At 44.3% G+C, this 15,565-nt stretch overlaps 1 protein-coding gene across 2 annotated transcripts in view; it reads right to left on the bottom strand.

Moving 5' to 3' along the window:
* The window catches only part of MOXD1 (monooxygenase DBH like 1), a 761,450-nt gene that overhangs the window by 468,533 nt on the left and 277,352 nt on the right, over positions 1-15,565 (bottom strand). The gene's annotated exons all lie outside the window — the stretch shown is intronic.

Raw genomic sequence — 15,565 nt, 5'->3', positions numbered from 1 at the left:
TTTGAGGTAGGCCCCTGAGGGAAATGCTGACTGGAGGCTTGACTCACTCCATTTGGCCTGCAACATAATGTCCGGTTACTTACCGGAAATATTCATTACTCCGAGTCGTAGCCCTCTGTAGTAATGAAGACATACTGGTATGTTGTAATCCAAGTAGGTTTATTGAGGTAAGAAAACAGGTAGTATAAATCATCAGAAAGTCCTCATCAACAGCCCCACTAGGAGCAGCCTGCTAGCTGCTCAGCCCCATCCACCAACTGTCATTACTCATCCAGTCACACAGGCATTCCACTCATGCCCATTCACCAAACTTTCCACTCAGAACACTCACACAGGCTGAGCAGCTAGGGATAAGATAACATAGGAGATGACATAGAGAAAAACCATAACATCAGAATACTACACCCTCCCCGTCACAGTCCAAACCACAAAAGCATAGCTCCCTTTTCATTGAACTCAAAGTGTTGTCACCTCCCTCATGAATGGAACAATTGTCTTTAACAAGGGGGGCAGGATTACTCAAATCGAAAATATGATTATCATCACCAACATTTCCATTCTATTTGCCAAGGACCTGTTCATTATATGCTGCAAGTGGGCTTTAGAACTCATTGTGCCACCCACTAAAGCAGCACTGTAAAACATGTTTCAGGCCTGCCACAGCAGCCTGTAGTGTGGTCTAAAACTGCCATCACGACCTGTCAAAACAACCTTTTGCCAGGCTGAAACCTTCGTTTTTGTTACTTATGAGTCATGCAAAGTTAGGTACTAAAGGGTCATAGGGCAGGGGGCATGGTATTTAAAAAGTAGGGCATGTGTACTTGAGTTCTACATATCCTGATAGCGAAAACTCCTAAAGTCATGTCAAGGCTACCTCTCCCATAGACTAACAGTGGGTTACCTTATCACACCTAATAAGTGATAATTTCAGTTTGGGAGTAGATAGATACTTACTCAGCTTATCTGAATAGTAATTTGAAATCCTCTTTAATGGGAAAGTCAGATCGTAAGTTACTATTCTGAAAATGAAACTTTTAGAAAGTTGTAATTTTCCTGCATAAACCAAATGGGGCATTTTTCTTGTGGCCAGGTTCATATGTCTGTTAATGGCTCTCCTATGTTTTGAAGGGCGCTCCTTCCAAATATGGGGACAAAAGTTTCTTGGATGTGGAGAAGTGTGTTCCTCTTCTGAACAAGATGGTCTGGGGGTGTACTCAGCCCTTCATGAACTCTAAAGGGTAGCCAGAGGGGTCCTGATTTCTGAAGCTTCCTGCCCTGTCACAGGCAAATGCAGCTCACACTTGGGCCTGTCTGCTCTTCCCCCCCTAGACAGATTGGAGCCAAACAGAGGAAGGGGGAAAGGTTAGACACATAGGAGATATCCTACACACAAGATGTGGGTATAAAAGTGGCATCCTCAGAACCTCTCATCAGAACACTCCTGGACCTGAGAAGATTCAGTAGACGGACTGCTCTGCTGTCTTTAGAAGGAAGACTGGACCTTGAAGCCTGTACTCCGGAAGTGACTCCAAGGGTCAGCTAGATGACCTCCTGCTTGAGCTGCAGGGATACAACAAGCTCCCAAAGGCCTACCTGAAACTGCCCAGCTGCCCAGCACCAATTGGACCTGTCTGGGCTTGCCTGGGCCCTACTGCTGGTGTCGTCAGGAGTATGTTCTGACCACCCAAGAGTAGTCTCCCCAGGTCCTGGACCATTGATTGGGGTCAGAGTACACTCCTCCAACCTGAAAACGGCAAAAACTGGATTCCAGGTGAAAATCCAGAGGTTTTAGGCTCATTGCGCTGGAATAAAACCATCCTATGTCTCTTTGTGACTGCGAGCAGGTTTTTTGCATCAGCAATGTCTGCCCACATTTCCTGCCACCATGAAGCTCTAATGGGGACCTGCCATTTACATCAGGAAGTATTGCCCATGTCTCTTCTAAAGCAAAACTCAGACAGCAACCTGCTCTTCGCACCGACAAAGATGCCCTTGCGGCCCCTACCAACACAAAGTTCCAGCTGAGGATCCTCAAATGGAGTTTGACTAAGTGGAAGGTAAACTTTTCACCGTGACTAACCTGGTCTCGATTTCAGACCCTTCCTCCATCATGGTAAGCCGGAACTTCTGACTTTGACCCAATCCAGGGTGACCACAAAACAGCAATTGGCGCTTTGTGCTTCATGTGCTAAATTTACAGAAAACTTTAAAAATGTATAACTGGCTCTACTTATTGGATTTTTGAAATGTTGGTGTAATCTCGTTTATTATAATTTCTCCATTTTTTTAAATTGGTTTGGAATTTTTCTTGTGTTGTGTTTTCACTTTATTACTGTTTGAGTTCTGCATAAATAGTTTATACATTACCTTTAAGTTAAGCCTGACTGCTTTTGTGGCAAGCTACTAGAGGGTCAAACAAAGGTTTATTTTGTGACTTTTGTGATTCACCCTGACAAGGGTTGCATTTGTTACTTGAGTGGGGCTGTCAGCCCTCTCAACTAGCAACTCAATTTACCACAATATTCATAAGTCAGTTCATACATAGCTAATAATACCGCACTCCTACTCAAAGATCTTATAGGCTGCCAAACGTTTTGGACATGAGCTTCACATAAACAGTACTTAGTGATTACCATCACAGAAATCTGATGGTAATTAGTCTGCATCACATACAAATAGTATAGCTCATATAACAGTATTGGTCATAGGAACCCCGTGTTCTTTTGGCCTCTGTTTTTCAAAGAAATAATGGAACATATAGCAGTCAAGTGTAGAAAGACAGAATGTGCTATCTTAAAGCATACATAATAATATTTACCTTATAAAAAAAGGTGCTTAAAGTCATCAACTAACCATGCATACTAATAATGTCAAACAACAAAACTAATTAACATCATTAGGTGAATTGTGTATATGTGTAATATAAATTATCAATAACAGGAACTACAAAAAATGAACATTTCTATTGGTTTCCTGCATTTAATCCTTCTTTCATTAGCCTTTATCTCCAGTCAGATTGAGCAAGCAGTGCCATTTTTGTGAAAGTATATTTGCATAATCTCATAATCACCTGTCAAATCCTGACATTATATTGAAATTGAAGAAATGTCATGAAAGGCTGTGAATTTCAAAATAGCAGTGATTCGTACCGAGGGCCAGCCATTGCTCCTCGGACAGGCGTCATCCCAGATGTGAAGGGCTGAGACAAAATGCATTTATTGAGTATCATAATGGCAATACGTCTGACAGAGACCTGGCAGCTAAACATTGGAACCTATTTTCTCCCACACTACACTCTGTCAGCTCTTCCCAGGAATTAAAAAAGTAACTCAACACCTGGATTTTCAAAACAAAAATGTCATGTTCTTTTATGGTCTCTCCAGATAGACCAGTACTTTGATACCACCCCGTTATCCTTGTTTGGGTGGTAGCAGTAGCGCCCGTGGTGGGAGTGCTGCCGGTCGGGAGAGGGGCAGGGCGGGGGGCAGTAAACTACGGATTATGGCCGATTAGAGGTAAGTAAACATATAAATAAATAAAACAGATGTTGTTGCGTGCGCTGCATCGCCAAATGCGATGCAGCGTGCGCAACGAAATTTGTTTTATTAATGTATAGGTTAAGTTACCTCTAATCGGCTGTAATCTATAGTTTATTGCCCCCCAACCTGCCCCACGACCGCGCCCGGCAGCACTCCCACCACAGGCCACTACTGGATGGTACATCAGCAGTGGTCATTCAGGTAAGTGCGTTGGGGCGGGACGAGGGGATGTCGATAGACCACGGAATAGGATTTATTTATTTATTTATTTTTCCCTATTCCATCCTCCGTTTACTTCCCCCTCCTCCCACCCCATATAACCCCACCCCGCCCCTCCCCGCCCCACCGGTTTACCTGCACGGACAGCCGCTGCTTTAACAATCTCACTAACATAACATGACCAAGATAAAATTGTAGATAGAAGTTATGTTTCATGCCAAAATGGTATCTGAATGGACCAAAGAGGCTTTTTATGGCCTGTGTCTGAAGTGGCACGAGTTTCTATCTATTGCAACTTTTAAATATAGGATTGTGAACTGCCTAGTGCCTCTTGGTAGCTACGGAGCCCTTAAGAAAAGAAATAATAGAGAAATATTTTAAATAACGGAAAACAGGACGGAACTGGCCTGGAGTGGGGCACCGGGCTCGTCCCAAGGGTTGAGGTCTGGTGGCCCAGTGGACTAATGCATCCATGCCAGGGGCCTGTGTTCAACCTCATGGTCACAGGTTCAAATCCAGTGGGTCCACTCAGCCTCCCATCCTTTCTTAAGTCGATAAAATGAGTACCATTGAGTTGGATAACAATAAACATCTGTTATTCAGCGCCAAGATGCCCCTTTGGGCGTGAACGTGCGCTGTACAAATACACCTGTTAGGTGTGGGTGATTATGGACAAAGAAACAGCATGTCTGATAGAGGCTCTCAGCATTATAAAGAGACTTAGCTCTGCATTGCACATTTAAAAGTCAGATTGAGAAAGTAGTGCAATTTGCATGACAAGGCATTTAGTAAGTTCACGAAGCTAATTGCCTTATAATCACCAGTCACTTTCGGCATTTAGGGAAAATGAAATGCAAGGCTTTGAATTTCAAGGTGGCATTAACCAGCACAATATGTGCCCTGAATATGAGTGTTTTCAACACATTCTTATCCGCCAGATGAAGGTCAGATTTGAGCACTCTCTGTGGGCAACCATATTCTGTAGTAGTGGTTCGATATGATAATGTCACCTGTCAATCTCCGACCAACGTCTGGATAGGATCATTGTGGACTCTTGTCTTCAGCATGAGGATGAAATATAAAGAAAAGGCAACACATTGTTTTAAGGCTGACGGGGGTTTGAAGATGTTTTATATGCACATGCACGCTCCTAAATTCTGTGACACCTTAAAAGTGTCAATAGCACGGAGGGTTAATAGCTTGGCCATTCAAAACTCTTTTTTAACTAATTTTGAAGTTACATTTATTAATGCAGTATGACTTGTGGCGAGGTCAGTGGTAAAATAGAATTGATTTTGCAAAATAAATTAACCAAATTGCTATGCTAGTAAAAATTCAGTAACATATTTGTTCAGGTTGAATACAAAAATGATGTTGTAACTCTATTTTAGTTCTGAACAAGTGATGGAAAGATTGATTGATATTTACCTTTGTAGGTGGAACTTACAGAGAAAAGCATTAGCACATTTTCTAAAGACCTAAATGGATAAATAATGAAATCCCGCACCTGCAAAGGAGTGTAGTTACATTAGCGATAATAATACACACATAGGACTTGAAACATCCCGAAAAAATTAACATTCAGAAAAAATGATTATTCCCTGAAGAATGTGAAACAGTAGTTATTTCGAGATTAAAAACTACAATGTTGTGCGACGGTTTCACCTGTGGCTTAACGTAAAATGGATGGGCCCCTGCAGAATTCGAAGAGGGGCCTTTTAGTCTCCCATATCTCCCATATATTTATTTGCTGTAGGTAAAATAAGCCTCCCTTGAAGGGTTGAGGGGCCCCTAAAGCGTTGGGGCCCTGCCTTACTCCCTTGGGTCTCTCTGCCATCCCCTTCAAATGACAATCTGACACGCAGGATTATTTCTAAAACATATTAAAAGTGTTTTTAACATGTCGAACGTTTTCATAGTTTATTTTTAAGGACAGATGGTTGTGTAGTCATTGGTTTTATGCTAGCTTCATCCTGAAGGCACAGTCCCTTGTGGGTGTATTTTCACATTTGTATGGGTACCATGACCGTGAACACAATCTCATTCGGAGAGTGTCGCCCTCCAATCGAGTAATATCTCTATCAAAGTCTCCAGTGCAAACACCTGCCCTGGAAATCGTCCTCACCCTCCCAAAAATGTTTTGTTTCCATCAGTGGTGGCGGAGCAATTCCCAGAGAGGGGTGCTGCCATTAATGCTATATCACTGAAGTCCTAGGGACTGTGAAAAATCCAAGTCTCACACAAAAACGAAGTGCAGTAAATGTGTCACAACCAATCAGCAGGAGAGTGGTAAGGGTGTGGTATGGAGCTGGCTGTGCATTTTGGAGCACGATAACAGAACCTGTACACGAAACCTCAATTATATGGGATTAGTGGCTTTTTTACATGTCTTTTATTGTTTTATCAACTGGTGTGCATTCAGCTTAGTGAACAGCGATCGCTTTAATCGCAGACAACAATATCATTGTCCCTTTTTTTTTGGCCCTATGATTATGCCAACTGGACACTCCTAGGACCAAACTGGATATGCCCATGGTTTATGAGCATTGGGAGGGTCCACAGGGTCTTTTGAACAATCTGGAGTGATACCTAACCTCCCCAAATCAATCGATGGGAAGTGCTTTTTGTTCTGAAAACACACTCCTCCGGGCTTTGGGCTGATGGTATCGAGAGAATCCGAGGGAAGAGCCCACATCATCCTAGCCTATTGGTAAAGGGGAATGTACAGACGGTCAGCACGTTATGGGTATTGGTGAATAAGGACAAGATTTTTTTTTCTAAAAAACAATAAAAAAAACAATTAAAAAAAAATACCCAATATCATTGTCCGTGAAAGACTGTATTTCTGGTTCTAACTTTGGAAAGCCCTACTCTAGAGAGGACATAACTTGTTTGATAAGAAACCTACACTGGATCTCGTTAGAAGATAACACCCACCCTAGAGTCAACATTCCTCTTGGTCATTCATTGAGTTGGTATGAGTGGGAGTCCTTAAATGTTTAATGAGTAGATAGTCTTGTTTCATGTTTCATTTCAAAAAATTATTCTGCATTTCTATCTTCAACATCTGGTATGATGTGCTAATGGCAACAGATGATAAACAATAAGACAAAAGATTTTGTCATAAATTGACATATCCCATTAGAATAATTCAATAACTACTCCTGGATACATTCAATTATTGCAGGGTAGACTTGTTCCACAGATTATGTTATTGACAAACGTCAATAACATAATCTGTGGAACAAGTCTGTAGTTCTGTAGGCATGTAGATGAGATGGAAGGAGGTGCACAGAGTGGGAAATGGCATGTCAACATCACCGTGGTGTTGAGTGTTACTTGCTTGCGTAGGTTGCAGGACCAGTAGAACTTATGGATACAGCAATGTACCCTCCCTTCCCACATGATGGATGCTGTAGATTGTGGGAAGAAGAATGCCTCAGTTATGTGAGGATGTTGGGGTTAATCATGTGATAAAGAGGGTGTCATGCTTGTGATAGGTGATGGGACGTTGATGTCTGGTGCATGGAGTACTAGAGAGTGTTAATGATCATGAGTTGGAATGTGAGTTCTGTAGTTTGAGAGTGTGTGGTAGTTAGTGGGATGTGTACGAGGTTGGATTTATATGTAGTGCATATGCTAGGTGATTGCCTGAGTGATCTAGATCTGGATGTGGTTGTGGGGATTGGCAGTATGGGTGCTGAGGGAGGCATATGATTTGATCTTACCTTGTAAGCTTCAGTGGAACATGTGTTCTGGCACAAGGTGCTCTGTCAACTAACAAGCCCAAACTGGCAATGCCTTTGTCTGTGTCCACTACATATACTTTTCTCACCTCTTTCTCCTCGCTCTGTTCCCGCTCCAGTCTGCCACGGCATCCGTGCCGATTGAGCAGATGGCAGGACCTAGTCATCTTTCCTCACCTCCACCCACTTCCGGCAGTATTCTCTGTGCTCTAGTTGCTCCCGAGCCCTATAAATCTCACATGCTGCAGCGGACGCCCAGCGGGGCGCGCTACCGGTGCACCAAAGGCAAGCCCGCTGCACCTGTCCGTGCCCGATTGGGCCCAGGGGTGAAGGATTGATAGATTTGACATCGCTAATGCTGAAGGCCTCTAAACATACTATAGATGTTGAGAAAGGTACGTTGTCATGCAAGAAGTGTTATAGGAATTTGAAAATGCTTAATAACAACATACAGCAGAGGGATAGGCTGTCTCTAATCCTGCTGAACTGCCGGTCCCTAGTTAAACATACATTTGAAATTGCAGAAGTGTTGAGGGAAAAAAGGGCAGATGCCAAGTTGCTCACTGAAACATGGCTCGATGACAGTTCTACCCCTGACATACTTGACGCTCTCCCTGAAGGTTATGGGATAGAGAGACTGGTTCGAGAAGGGCAAAGAGGCGGAGGAATAGCAATAATCTACAAATTTCCAATGAAATGCTGTATTAATGAAGCCAACATTGAGCAATGCGAGGCGCTCTCTTTCACTCTCTCAATAACTAACAATGATACCATAGATGGTTTTCTGATCTATCGCCCACCTGGCCCAACAACACCGTTTATAGGGAGTCTGGGGGAAGAGTGATACACACAGCAATACGTCACAACAAATTCCTTATTTTAGGAGACCTTAATATACATCTAGCCAAAACTGAGAACGCTGATGCACAAACCGTCTGCAAAGATCTCATGATGTTTAACTTAGCGCAAAAAGTTTACACGCAAACACATCAAGCTGGCTACATCATAGACCCTATTTTCTCTAATATAATGGATCTCGAAGTTGATGTACCCATGCCAATCCCATGGTCGGACCATCACATAATCCCTTTCTTCATTCCTCCTTAAAGTCCCATGATCGAAAAGCCCAAAAAGACAGTTACCCGCAGGAAATGGGTAAATTTTAATGCAGATACCTTCACGCAGGCATTGCAAAAAAATTTACCTTTTATGAACACAGATATAAATGTAGTAAACGATCAAGTGGGAGCATGAATAACAGAAGCATTAAATGAGGTAGCACCATGGTCCACTACCAATACTAAGAGGGCTAAGGCTTTTGCACCTTGGTTTAATGAGACATTGAGGAAGGCTAAACAAAAGTGCAAGCAACTAGAACGTAGATGGCGGAATAATTACTGCCGTAAAATTAAGGAGGAGTATAAAATTGAACTCAAACCATACCATACTCTAATAAAAGAAGTACGCAGTGCTGTCTATACTGGAAAGATAGAAGATGCTAAAAACTCTTCCAAGAAAATGTTCGACATTTTAAAATCCCTACAGGCAGCTGAAAAACAAACCAAACCTTCTATTGCCACAGAAGAGTTCCGCAATAAAATTGCGGAATTCTTCACAGCGAAAGTAGCTAAGAGTTATGATACCTTCCCGATGGAGGCACAACAGGGCAGAAACAACTAATGCAATTTGGTCACAACATTCAAGGGTGAAACCATAGAGGAATTTAGAAGGCCAGAACTAGATGAATTGAGGAAGCTAGCCAATGGAATTAAATCTATTTCCCCGAGAGACCCAGCTCGACCATAATTTTTGATGCAGGGAGATAATTGCATTATGCCATCCATATCTGATCTGATTACTCGCTCTTTTCAATCTGGGGAAGTTCCCTATGAATGGAAACAAGTCATGGTCCGCTCCCTAAGGAAAAAAACGTATATTAACTTCTCAGTCCTAGAGAACCTGCGCCCTATCTCACTGTTACCTTTTTTTGCAAAAATAGCAGAAAAAGCAGTAAATATACAACTGACCAGTCACTTTGACAGAAATAGCCTAATGCATCCCTCACAATCAGGTTTCCGAGCCGCACATTCCATGGAGACAGCTCTCCTCCTGGCTACGGAAATCCTAAGAGAACATGCTAATGAGGGCCACACAGCTGCCCTGATCCTGTTAGACCTCAGTGCAGCTTTTGACACCATCTCCCATGGCCTCCTCCTTAAAATATTAGAGACGTGCGGTGTAAAGAGTATGTCCCTTCAATGGATGAGGTCTTTTCTGTCATAACGAGGATTTCAGGTCACACAAGATGCTCATACGTCCACGAGCTTTTCCTTGCTACAGGGTGTTCCCAAGGGCTCTATTCTAAGCCCTACACTGTTTAACCTATATATGGGACCACTTGCTACTATAGTAGAAGGTCACAAGGTGTCCATCGTGTCCTGTACTGACGATATGCAGCTTATTATCACACTGTCCCGAAACCCAGGACTCACTGCCCACCAATTTTCCTAATGTATGGAAGAGGTAACAGCTTGGATGGCTAATCATTGCCTGAAACTTAACGGCAGTAAAACGGAGGTGATGATAGTATGTAAAGCCCCTTCTATCTGGTCGTCAGCATGGTGGCCTGAGACACTGGAACAATCCCCTACTTCAAAAACCAAATTCAAAAATCTGGGAGTCTGGCTTGACTCCAACCTGACTTTTGAGAGCCAAATTTGGAAAATCACCAGTAAATGCTTTGGAACACTTAAGGTCCTGAGGAAGGTCCTGGACCTACTCCCAGTCAATGCCAGGAAAATCATAGTACATGCCGTGGTCACGACTCAGATTGACTACGGTAATGTCCTATATCTAGGCACAGCTAAAAAAAGAATAAGGAAGCTGCAATTGATTCAAAACGCAGCAGCCCGCCTAGTGCTGAATCTCCCTAAAATAAATTTTATATCAAAAGCACTAGCAAGATTGCACTGGCTTCTAGTCAAAAAGAGTATACTGTTCAAGGCAATGTGCCATTGCCACTGTATTATGGCAAACAAAGGTCCACGTTACCTTCAAACTATGATAGCGACATACACACCCAATAGAGACTTGCGATCCAAAGGTAAACCACTAGTAAGGATTCCAAGAATTAAGAAGGCTAAAATGGGGGGCCGATCCTATAGTTTCCTGGCAGCTAAACATTGGAATACGCTGCCAGCTGAAATAAGAACAGAGCCCGGCGAAATGACTTTCCGCAGGAAATTGAAGACATGGCTTTTTCTTTCCACCTAGTCAGCATATTATGCCAAGACCTTGGTGTAGTATTGAATTCTACCTGACCTGCGACCCCTACTGTTCGTTCATTTTTGGCTACTAGCGCGGGGACACACCGGCGGTGTAACCATGCACTCTATAAGTGGATAAATAAATATATAAAATAAAATATCTTACAAACAAACACCAGTTTCACTCAATGAACTATTTTATTGAAGCTTTCAGTAAGATCAATATTAATGCATAGGTTTGGGTCAGATTTAGATGATTTCTTGCCAATGGAATGTATTACCAATTATGACAATCCCTTGCCATGCCACTCATGGGTGTGATTTGTAACGGCACACATGCTATCACAAAGTCCACAGGATCAGGTCAAGGTGTATGTTAGCTTATTTGTTTAACATTCGTTACTGGTGGTAAATATCCCACCATGAGCAGAAATGGTAATTCATCTCAGCCCAAGGATCAGTTGTGACAATAGCAGTCACTGAGTTTGCAGCTCCATGGAACTTCTCACATCAATAATAAATGTAAAATTGGCATCAATCTTTTCAGGCAGGAAAACAGACAATATAGCATCCTCCAGAATGTAAATATAACTGCATTTATGTGGATTTTACCCCTGATGAGGCTCTAAAGTGTTTTGCAGCGAGTAGCATGTTTTTCCCTAATATAATGTTAGTATTTAATCCAGTGATTTTTGGTTATTGGGGTTAGCTTTGTGCTCTCAAGGAAGCCATTCCATGCATTTACTCCAGTCTGCCTTAAATTAATACGCATGGTAGTTCATCAGTTTTTCTATGAAATTGTTATTAAGTCCATGCATTATCTTGGCTTAACTAAGTCTTCTGAAATAAACTGAGAAGAAATTGAAAATAGGTTACCTATTCGGTGATCAATTTTGAGATGTTTAAGTGTGTCCAATGCTGGTTATGTTAGTAAGTCATGCTTTTCGTTTGACAACCAGATCATTGTACATTAATGTGTTCAACAGGCAGTTCCTCTGTCCTTGGTGTAAAATTGAAATAAAAAACTCGAAATTGTGGAAGAACCAGTGGCGGCTCCTTCGCTAAGGTGGAGGAAAGTTGCCCCACTGCTTTTAAGCAGTGTAAATAAAGGAAATATAAAATGATAACCACTCAAAGTTATTATCATTTTCTGTTTCTGTGTTGCTTTTCGGGTGGGCAGGGCTGCTCAGCTCTCAGAGCAGGGCAGGGAAGGGTGGTTTGCCCACTCCAAGTGCGAAATGACTGTTTGGCCGGCCCTCTGGGGCCAGCCTAAACAGTCATGCACACTTTGCATGTTCTCCATGCAGGCTGCATTACAACATGGGTGGAGAACAGGCCCAGGCTCCCAGGACCCATCTGAGCGCCGAACTACAGCACTCAGACCAATCGCAATGCTGCATTGTGATTGGTCAGGAGAGGCTGGGTGCTCACAAATCACAATGATGCATTGCTGCGTTGTGAGTGATCAGGGGTGCCTGGGCTCTTCCTGGTTCCTGTTCGGCAGAGTCCTGACATGGAGGAGTGAGGCGGCAGTGATGAAGGCCTTTTTGTTTTTTTTATTACATCCCCCCTTTCCCCCCCCCAACTCCCCCCCCCCCACCCCCCACTGGGAGGAACGCCCTGATATTTTTCAAACTGGTTGATAGTCTCCATCATTGCATTTATGCTCTTTTCCTGTTAATCACCTGTGAGATATGCAGTGTTAATCTTATGATCTGTATGTATTCGTAATGCTAGTATTACAATTATTGGCAAAGAACCTATCAGTTCTTGACTTATGGGTTTAAAAAAAATACATTTAACTAATTATGTTTTTATTGTTTCACATATTAAGTTCATTAAACAAGTATCTAAAGTTTTATTTTGATTTTTACTTGGCTGCACAGATTGTTCATTCATTTTCACACTGGCATCTTATTAAACAGCTGTCTCCTCTGTAAATCAGTGTCTGATGAAATACTCTCGTGTGTTATGGATAGTTTGTGATCATGCTCCATTGCAGCAGCTCATACGATGAAAGGAATGTGTTCTTTAACAATCAAAGGGTACTTAGAGTACATGTCTGTGCATAGTAATTTGTATCCTATTACAGATATTCAGCTTTTAAACTGTTCAGATTTCATTTAAGTGGTACATTTGTTATATAGCAATTAGTGTAGCGCAGGTGGCACTAAGTGACACACAACGTGCCCTTTGTTCTGGTTACACTTAAAGAAACTGGCATATATCATTGTGTACCAACTTTTAGCCTGTTACAAGAGCTGTGTAAAATTATAATTAGAGGTCATTTACTACGAATACATGGGTGTTGCAAAATGTGTCATGCCAATGTCACTGATGACTTTTTGTACTTTAAAATAAATGAACAAAACAAATGATTTGCTTCACCTGAGTCCCAGTGCGGGTTCATTTGAAGCATCAAGCCAATCAGGGCTCTAGGAGGCTAGATTCATTCTCTTGAATTTCCCCCTCTGTCACTCTGTGTGCATAGATTACATGAATGAATAGTGCTCTTGCAGGCCTAAGGGTAGGACCCCCAGACCTGGTGTCCATGCGCCAGTCAGCTGTGTTGCAAAGTGCCCGGGAAGGCATCCAACAAGCCTGGGAGAGCTCCCCTACTTAGCCAGGCGAACAAGCTCTGACTATGGCCCATAACAGAGCCTCAGCTGTCCCAGGGCTAGAAGCCTACATCCCGGGGTCCATTCTCTGAAACCCTGTGTTACAAAGTGTCCAGGATGGGGTCCTGCTTGGCGCGTTGGAGAAGCTCTGACCAGAGCCCCCTGGGGTGAAAGGCCACATCCTCGGCTCAATTATCTAGGCCCCATATATTACAAAGTGCCCAGGACAAGGGCCTGCAGGCCCAGGGAGGTCTCCCCTGTCTGCCCAGGTTAAGAAGCTCTGACCAGGTACTCCGTCAGAGCTCAGGCTGGCACCAGGGTGGGAGCTTCTCGGTCCCGGGCTCATTTTTCTGGCCCACTGTGTCACATGGAGATGGAACAGGGTCCTCCAGGGCCTCTTCTACATATCCGGGTTAAAAAGCTCCAACTGGGTCCCGGATCAAATGGTGGAAGCCCCTGGACCTGGGCTCGGTTCTCCAGAATGATGTGTCTCAAAGTGCCCTGACGGGCTCCTGCAGGCACCAGAAAGCCTCTTTTGCCTGCATGGGTTAATGAACTGTGATTGGGTCCTGGATCAGATCTCTGGCTGGCCAGTAGTTGGATGCCCCCAGCCCTGGGCTCCTTTCTCTAGCCTGATGTGTCTCAAAGTGCCTCGGACAGGGCTGGAAATGCCTCCCCTTCTTATTTTGGTTAAGAAGCTCCGACTGAGCCCTAGGTCAGAACCCTGGCAGTCCCTGGTGTGGAAATTCTGGGCTCATTCTCCAGTGCTCCAGGTCATAAAGTGCTCTGGAAGGGTTCATGCAATCCTGTGGATGTCTCTCCTACTTGTGCTGGTTAAGAAGCCCTGACCAGGACGGGTTCATTTGAAGCATCAAGCCAATCAGGGCTCTAGGAGGCTAGATTCATTCTCTTGAATTTCCCCCTCTGTCACTCTGTGTGCATAGATTACATGAATGAATAGTGCTCTTGCAGGCCTACGGGTAGGACCCCCAGACCTGGTGTCCATGCGCCAGTCAGCTGTGTTGCAAAGTGCCCGGGAAGGCATCCAACAAGCCTGGGAGAGCTCCCCTACTTAGCCAGGCGAACAAGCTCTGACTATGGCCCATAACAGAGCCTCAGCTGTCCCAGGGCTAGAAGCCTACATCCCGGGCTCCATTCTCTGAAACCCTGTGTTACAAAGTGTCCAGGATGGGGTCCTGCTTGGCGCGTTGGAGAAGCTCTGACCAGAGCCCCCTGGGGTGAAAGGCCACATCCTCGGCTCAATTATCTAGGCCCCATATATTACAAAGTGCCCAGGACAAGGGCCTGCAGGCCCAGGGAGGTCTCCCCTGTCTGCCCAGGTTAAGAAGCTCTGACCAGGTACTCCGTCAGAGCTCAGGCTGGCACCAGGGTGGGAGCTTCCCGGTCCCGGGCTCCTTTTTCTGGCCCACTGTGTCACATGGAGATGGAACAGGGTCCTCCAGGGCCTCTTCTACATATCCGGTTTAAAAAGCTCCAACTGGGTCCCGGATCAAATGGTGGAAGCCCCTGGACCTGGGCTCGGTTCTCCAGAATGATGTGTCTCAAAGTGCCCTGACGGGCTCCTGCAGGCACCAGAAAGCCTCTTTTGCCTGCATGGGTTAATGAACTGTGATTGGGTCCTGGATCAGATCTCTGGCTGGCCAGTAGTTGGATGCCCCCAGCCCTGGGCTTCTTTCTCTAGCCTGATGTGTCTCAAAGTGCCTCGGACAGGGCTGGAAATGCCTCCCCTTCTTATTTTGGTTAAGAAGCTCCGACTGAGCCCTAGGTCAGAGCCCTGGCAGTCCCTGGTGTGGAAATTCTGGGCTCATTCTCCAGTGCTCCAGGTCATAAAGTGCTCTGGAAGGGTTCATGCATACCTTGTGGATGTCTCTCCTACTTGTGCTGGTTAAGAAGCCCTGACCAGGACCTGGGTCAGAGCTCCTGCTGGCCTGCGGGTGGAAGGCCCTGGCCTCCATTCTCTGGCATACTGTGTAATCTGGAGCAGGTAAACTTTTCCTGGGTTAATAGGCTCAAAGTACTAGGGACCCCTCGCCATCCGGTTGTTGTCCCTGGGTGCTACAAGTACCCAGGCCATCCTGCCCCAGGGGCCTGGGTCCACATCTGCCTTCCAGCCCTGTCTGATAGACCTTTCCTCCAAGCCTGCTTTCCTAGACAAC

This window comes from Triturus cristatus, chromosome 6 (assembly GCF_964204655.1).
Source record: "Triturus cristatus chromosome 6, aTriCri1.1, whole genome shotgun sequence".
Classification (NCBI taxonomy): domain Eukaryota; kingdom Metazoa; phylum Chordata; class Amphibia; order Caudata; family Salamandridae; genus Triturus; species Triturus cristatus.
This window is presented reverse-complemented; position numbering and strand designations above follow the sequence as displayed.